At 41.9% G+C, this 7351-nt stretch overlaps 1 pseudogene; it reads right to left on the reverse strand.

The window, feature by feature from the left end:
• Window positions 1–4743: 4743 nt before the first annotated feature.
• The window catches only part of LOC101646890, a 22846-nt pseudogene continuing 20238 nt past the window's right edge, over window positions 4744–7351 (reverse strand).

Here is a 7351-nt window from a genome sequence, read left to right on the forward strand (position 1 = left end):
AAATATAATCACTAAAATAAATCCAAGTCAAACATAACAATAAAGTTATCTTTCATAAAGTAGTTTATGCTATGTCAGATTTGAAATTTAAGTTAACATTTACAAATTTAAAAATCCTATTCTCAGCCACACTAGCCACATCCCAAGTGCCCTCACAGAGGGCTACTATATTGAATAGGGTATCTTTCATACATTTATAAGCAAATGTGTGTGTATATTCTTCCTCTTTCATGCACAGTTCAGTACTCCTTTGTACCTTGCCTATATAATTATACATTATATCAAAGTCCCCCTCCACCCCCTTTTTTTTCCTCTTTCCAACTGAATATCATGACTTTGTAGTCATGAGCCACAATCTGTGCAGTCACTCCTCATTAATGGGTACTTAGATGTGCTTTCCCCCTCATTCTTTTGATTGGGAAAGGCTCATTTGAGCACACAATCTACTATGCTCATGCTAATGAGCCAGAGTAGATGTAGTAGGTTATGTGTTTGGCTGCTAACCTCAAGGCTGATAGTTAAACCCAACAGGTGCTCCTTGGGAGAAATTTGAAGCTTTCTGCGTCTGTAAACATTTATAGCCTTGGAAACCCTAGGGAGGAGTTCTCCTCTGCGGTATGTTGGCGTTGACTCAGTGACAGTGGGTTAGTGAGGAGTGCTGCTACTCTCTCGGTATATTTGAAAAATTTATCTGTACTGAGAGGGCATATTCTCTATTTCTTGTGTGTGTATTTCGGGATACATTTATCTTACCCATAACTCTAACTGGCATTGAGTCAATTCTGACTCAGAGCAATCCTATAGGTGCGATTCTAAAGTAGAATTGCACCTTTGGGTTTCTGAGACTGTAAAATTGTACAGGAGCAGAAAGCCTCATCTTTCTCTCAAGGAGCAGCTGATGGGCATGAACTGCTGCTCTTGCAGTTAGCAGCCCAATGTTTAAGCCACTATGTCAGCAGGGCTCTTACATGTACCGAGACACGTAATAATCAGTTATCAGAGGGGAGTTGTTGGTTAACTATATATGGAAGGGCATGACTATCTAGAACCTGAGTCAAGAAGTCAGTGTTGGAAATGGAAGACAAGCAAACGACTTTGCAGATAAAGGTGTAGAAGCTTATCTAAGTTTCAGGCTGAGTCCTAGTTTTCATTAATTGTTGTATCCGCAGGACAGTGAATTGTTGGTAAGACAGCCTCCAGTGATACGCTTTTAAAGAGGGCTGTTGTAATTCTCTGGACACTTCGTTCTAAAATTCCATTCTTGATTCAGGACCCATTTTTAGCATCGTTTCCTGCGGTGGCATTATTGAAGAAAGATGAAGTTCATTAGCAGTGTAAGTGAAACTTCTGAGCAATGTTTCCATCTCATTGAGAACAGATGCCTGGGAGGCTGTGGGTAGATCTGCTTTACAGGATGTAAGCTATATATATGTACGTATACTTCTTTTTTGACAAATTTACAGACCAGGTTATAGGTTTTAGAGAGAAGACATTAGGCTTCATTGTGGGAGTCATTAACAACTCTATTCTTTTGTGCCAACACCCTAAAATCTAAAGGGTCAGTAGCTTTGCTGTTTTGTTTCCGGATTTTTGTTGATAGAGGAAATTATCCTTTGGATGTGGACATAGTGGGCTTAGGAGTAAGGTCAAACAACGATGGGTGTTTGCTTCCAGTTTATCAAAGAAGAGACTGAGCGTTCGGAGCTGCCACTAATGTAAGAAATTGAATTTCCAAATAGGTGCCTAGGGAAGAAGAATAAGTAGGCGAGTTCCTTCCACTGATGTTTTTGGGTGTTGTAATTCAAAATGAGCAAAACCCTGCAGATATTATAGTGGAAAGATCCACCCCACCCCCACCCCCTTTTATTTTGGCAACCAATTGTCATTTTACATTGTATTAAAAGAAGATGAAATTCTAAACTAGAGTTCATCAGGAAAAGCAAAGCAACACACACGTGACCTCTCAATGTGTGAGCAGCTGACCCAGTTTCCCATAAAGTGTTTTGAGTGAGTTGGTGAGTCTGCATTTAAGAGTCCTGCAGCCTGCTTCGCAGTTGTCAGGGGTTAATGAACCAATGCACTTGTCTCCTTGGCACTTAGTAGCATTTGCTTTGGTTTCGAATAAAACTGGTCCAGCCAGAAGGAAGAATAGCAGCAGTAGTAGAGTGGGCTTAGAGACATGACCTGGCTCAGACTCTCTGCTCTGCCAGTCACTGGTTTCAGCCTCAGGTGACTTCTTTGTGGTAGAAGGCAATATAGAATTCAATGAATTAAATGCTGGCACATATGAGAGTAGTGTTGGTTCCAATGGTGTTTGTTAAATATTATCTGATGAACTAGAAAGTAGTCTGTTGTGATGCTGGCGTCATTACTGTGGGAATGTGAAAGCCAGGAGGGAGGGGCTGCTCCCGGTACTCGTTCTCATCTTCCATGAAGTGGCAGGTGGGCTTGGCAAGGAGGCTGGTGAGTTCACTGTGAAAGTCTCCATACCAGGTGCAGCTGAGTTGATTTTTGGCATGCCAAATGCAAAAGTGTCTGCTAATCTTAATGGAAAATCACATTCCTTTTTAAGAAGAGAAAAATTATTCCTTTGAGATGAGGAGTATGCTGCCAAGCTAATTGTAATTCTGATTTTCTCCTTACTTCAACATTCTAGGAGTTGCTTTACCTGTTCCTATTTCACTTTTCTCCTATGTAAGAGGACGGTAACTGGAGTGGCGTTTCTTTGGTTATTGTTTGGGCTGATAGGCAGTGACCGAAACATTTCCATTGTCATGTCATGCACACAGGCTCCGTGATTCAAAAGAGGACTTGAGAGTCCATTCTAATCCCAGATTATTTGACACCAAGGAAAAGTTTCTTGCACACATCCGTCAAAATCTACCTGTTGTCAGCAAGACATGGAGGCATTAATTCGTTCCCACAAATGCTGGAGAATTGAGTGGTGATTTAGACGGTGACGTTAGATATTGCAGTATGGAAGAAAAGCCTGTAACACCTAACTCCTTCATCCTTTAAGGTGACTGACTAGTCTGGGGCAGGGAAGGAGAGTGGGCCCCATCTGTCCCGGAGGGTTTGAAGCTAGACCTCGGTGTGTTCTGTTGGAACCAGGTTAAACTCGCAGAGCTTTCACTGAATGTGTGACTGAGGGCCAATGTGGATAAGTAAGTTTACATTTGTGCTTAGCTTTATGGCATGATACTTTCTATTTCTCTGCTGGTGAATTTTTATGTCAAAGAAATTCATTACTGATTTTCCTGATGTAATTCAGATCGATGTTTTCTCAGTCAGTATAATGAAAATTTTCAGGTAGAATGAATTATTCCCATGCAGAGACTCTGCCCTTGGGAAGTTTCTTGAGCACCAAAGGGTACCTGGTAAATTTACCTTTAAATAAACATGCTTCCCAGGTGATATTAGAATAGAACAGAACCATTTATTGCATCAAAGATTGAATAGCTATTTGTAAATCAGTACATTTTTCATGAATGAAAACAATCAGAGACTAGTCGTGTGAAAGCAGTGACTGGACTCGGCTTGTACAAGAGAATTTATTGTGCTGTGATTGTTCTCGGCACATTCTGAATAAGATCAGGTTAAGATGTCTTCAGCTACGAGGCTGGCAAAAATGCAAGAGTGGCCTATATTGAACGTGGAGAAATGAGTAATGACGTGAATTGAGAACCAAACACAAAGGCAAATCCCTCTCAGCATGTTGACCGATCACCGCGAAGGCACAAAGCTTGTTTACGATGCTTACAGGAAAAGCAGGACCAGACTGCAACACTGGAGTTCACACAGTATCCAAATCGCATAGCACCCTAGTTCACAGAACAGATCTTGGATGTTAGGGACACATTATTACATTTGTATAGCAAACCCTGTGTGTGTGTGTGTGTGTGTGTATGCACACACTTTTTAAATTTTTACTTGTTGCACATTCGGGTTGTTTCCAATGAAATCATTAGCAATTGAGATCGTATGAAGTTTAGGTTTGGGTGAAAGTGATTCCAGAACTGACAGCCTGCAAAGACCACTGCAGTGAGGCAGCCAGCCCCAGGATTTGATATGCAGTTGGAAGCAGTGAAAGCCATTACAAGTTCCAGAGAAATCTGTGAATTGCCACCAGGAGAGACACATGCCAAAGAAAAGATGTACTTATTGTGCAGGGAGACATCGCCACCGGTAGGAGTAGCCAGGCTCGGTGGATAAGCCAGGAATGAGGTGGAGTGGAACGGTACACGTGTCTGCAGTGCAGTCTGTGTGGACTCAAAGCTAGGACTGACCTCCCCCACCGCAGGGGAAAAGCTGAATTTGGAGTGAGTGCTGGTGGTTCCGCTTTGCTGTGGTCCAAGGCGAGCGAGAGGATCGGGTCTTCTCAGGCTCGTCCAAAAGGTGAAGAAGCTAGGCCTGTGGGCAGGTATGAATTTTGAGAGCAAGAGCTTAAACTTGATTTAGTTAGGGAGGGTTGTGTTTGAAGCTTATGTAATAGAGAACTCAAAGGAACAAAAACAAGATCTCTTCCTGAATGAATCAACAGTTCATTGATTTTTTTTTTTTCTCCATTTAACACATATTCGTGCCAAGCCAGCTATGTGTCAGGTCCTGGGCTAGACACTGCCAGCTAATGTATTTAAAATATTGCCTGTACAATACGTGGAAATTATAGTCATGGAATAAAAGCACTTGGGCTAGAAGGAAAACACGTTTCAATCTTATTAGAAACACATCTTTGAACAACCTTCAAGGCAATGCAGATAATACCCTTTCCGTTTTAAAATAAGGGAAATTCAAATCTCTGAAATGCCCATTACTCTGCATTGTCAATACTTCCCCTTACTGTCTTTTGGGTAACATTTCAGCTGGTTCCTCAGGTGTTTTATTAATGAGCCTTTTCAGGAGTTTACTCTCAGAAAGAATTTCCCTTCTTTCTACACCCCCATTCCCCACATCCATACCTCCTGGACTTTGTCTCCGAGATCAGTTGACATTTGGGGAATTTTGTTAGTGTTTCTTTTTCTTAGACAGATTGAGTACCCAAACTCCCCACCCCCCCCCTTTTTTTAAAGTGTGGGATTATTAATGAGAAGGCTGGCAAAAGTGGCCCTCACCAGGAGCAATGGACTGCAACTGCCCAAGAGTTGCCAAGGGGAAAATTCCTAAAGGGAATATTCAGCAGCCCCGGAGGCATGAAGATCATTGCCATGGCAGCAGGAGGTGGCGGACTCTGGCCTGTTCCTGCCTACCTGGCCTGATTCCCCCAGGGCCCTGGGCTCAGCAGACGCAGTAGCAGAGCTGCCAATTTGATCTGAGGAAACAGTAGAGGTTATTCTTCACCTGACTAGACTCCAGCTCTTACCCCTATTGCCTTAAACATGTGACTTCTCCTTGTGTGGTAATAACATGAGGCAATAGGAAATCATCTCGGGAACATACATAGTAGGCTTGGCATTTCAGAAAGACCTGGAGTTGGATCCTGGCTTAGCCGCTGAACAGCCGTGAGACTTTGGACAAATCATCTAACCTCTATGCACCTGTGCTTGCTTATCTGAAAATAGAAATCACCTCCCTATTCCATAGGCTGGCATTATGGTTAGAATTAACTGGAAGTATGGCGAGCCCTAGTGGTGCAGTGGTTACGAACTGGGCTGCTAACTGCAAGGTGAGCAGTTTGAAACCACCAGCCTTTCCAAGGGGGAAAGAGAGGCTGTTCTACCCCTGTAAATAGTTAGTGTCAGTAAGGCAGTTCTTCCCTGCCTACAGGGTCACTGAGTACACCTTGACGCCATGGCCCTGAGTTTGGTTTGGATTTTGACGTAAACCACTGACTATTGACAAAGTAACAAAACTCACTGACCACCATTATATTGAAAAATTAGATGGCTCTGGCTAAACAGTTTTGAAAGAGTCTTAAAATGGTTTGAGCTGCACATTCTTGGATTCTACTCAAGGCATGTGTTGTGGATACTTGGCTTGAAATCATTATTTCTGAAACATACATGATGCCATTTTGTAACTCATCATTTCATAGAACATGATTCCTCGCAAGCAAGTGTTCCATCCCTCAGCAATTATTAGAAAAAGCTCTAGCCAGTAAGATAGGGAGATAGAGAGCACACAGTGTCCATATTGTAAACGTTTAGTCCTCTTTCCTGTAAGGAAGAACAGCTACGGCTAACCAAAGAGGTCCTTTCACTGACTTTATTGTTGGTGACAATTCCTAATGAAAAGACTTTTCTCTCTGAGCCTGCAAGAGAAGCCCCTTCATGTACAAAAAGACTACATTTATTTTGTGCCACTCGAATGCAGAACTCAGGTCTATCCCTTGTGCAAGAAGGTGCAGGAGCAAAAACAGGCTCGGAGCCACTCGCCGTGTGACCTTCCATTAGTCACATAATTTATCTGCGAATTCTGGGTAGGCCCTTCACAATATAGACAAGGCTGGGGTGCTTCAAAAAGTCCGTGGGAAAATTCCATTATCTTTCCATTCTGTTATTTCCACAAACTTTTAAAAGCAACCTTGTACGTAACTTGAGAACTACTTGCCTTTTTTGTCGCTGTTGTTGTTGATTACTGGCTTGAAACAAAGTGACTTTTCTTTGTATGGATTATGCACATCCTTTATACATTCACATGTCATTAATTCCCTGGACAGCACCTACCCGCTTGGATATGGAGGTTCCCTTTGTCATAGAACTTAAGGCAGCATCTTCATGTCATGCCCAATGTATTTGCACATGGGAAGTCATCCATATAATAAGCAATGTCATTTCTGAAGGAAAAGCCACTGTTCTATTAGTAATAAAGCAGCAAGCTGCATTTTTTTTTTCTCACTAGGGCAGCCCAACCAAGTAAGCTCTGGCCATAAACTTGAAACTTTGCAAGAGACCCTCATGGTCATAGGGAAAGAAGGTATGTTCGTAGAAGAGGATAGCCCACCTGAGTGTGCACCCATTGTGTTCTAGTGCATTTGCTGACTGAGACAAGACTTCTAATGGAAACTGGCCCTTATTAGTCTGCACACTTGTCACACTTCACTCACTCTCTTGGGATTTCAGAAAATTAGGTAAGGTTTTATAAAGTATCAGTGAGTTTCTTAACAGTGCTTGCATAGTTTACGAAAACAGTGTATTTGCTCACTGCATTAAACAATGTAGAAGGATTTAAGAATGCATGAAGTTCTTAAAAAATCAAGTGGCAAGCCAGTTGTTCCTTTCCTTTCCTCTCTGAAAAAAGTAAACAAAAAAATGTTTGTTTTTTTAATCATTTTATTAGGCGCTTATACAACTCTTACCACAATCCATACTTACATCAATTGTGTAAAGCACATTTGTACATTCATTGCCCTCAT

This window comes from Echinops telfairi, unplaced genomic scaffold, assembly GCF_000313985.2.
Source record: "Echinops telfairi isolate 266 unplaced genomic scaffold, ASM31398v2 ScPeMD7_4;HRSCAF=17, whole genome shotgun sequence".
Lineage (NCBI taxonomy): Eukaryota > Metazoa > Chordata > Mammalia > Afrosoricida > Tenrecidae > Echinops > Echinops telfairi.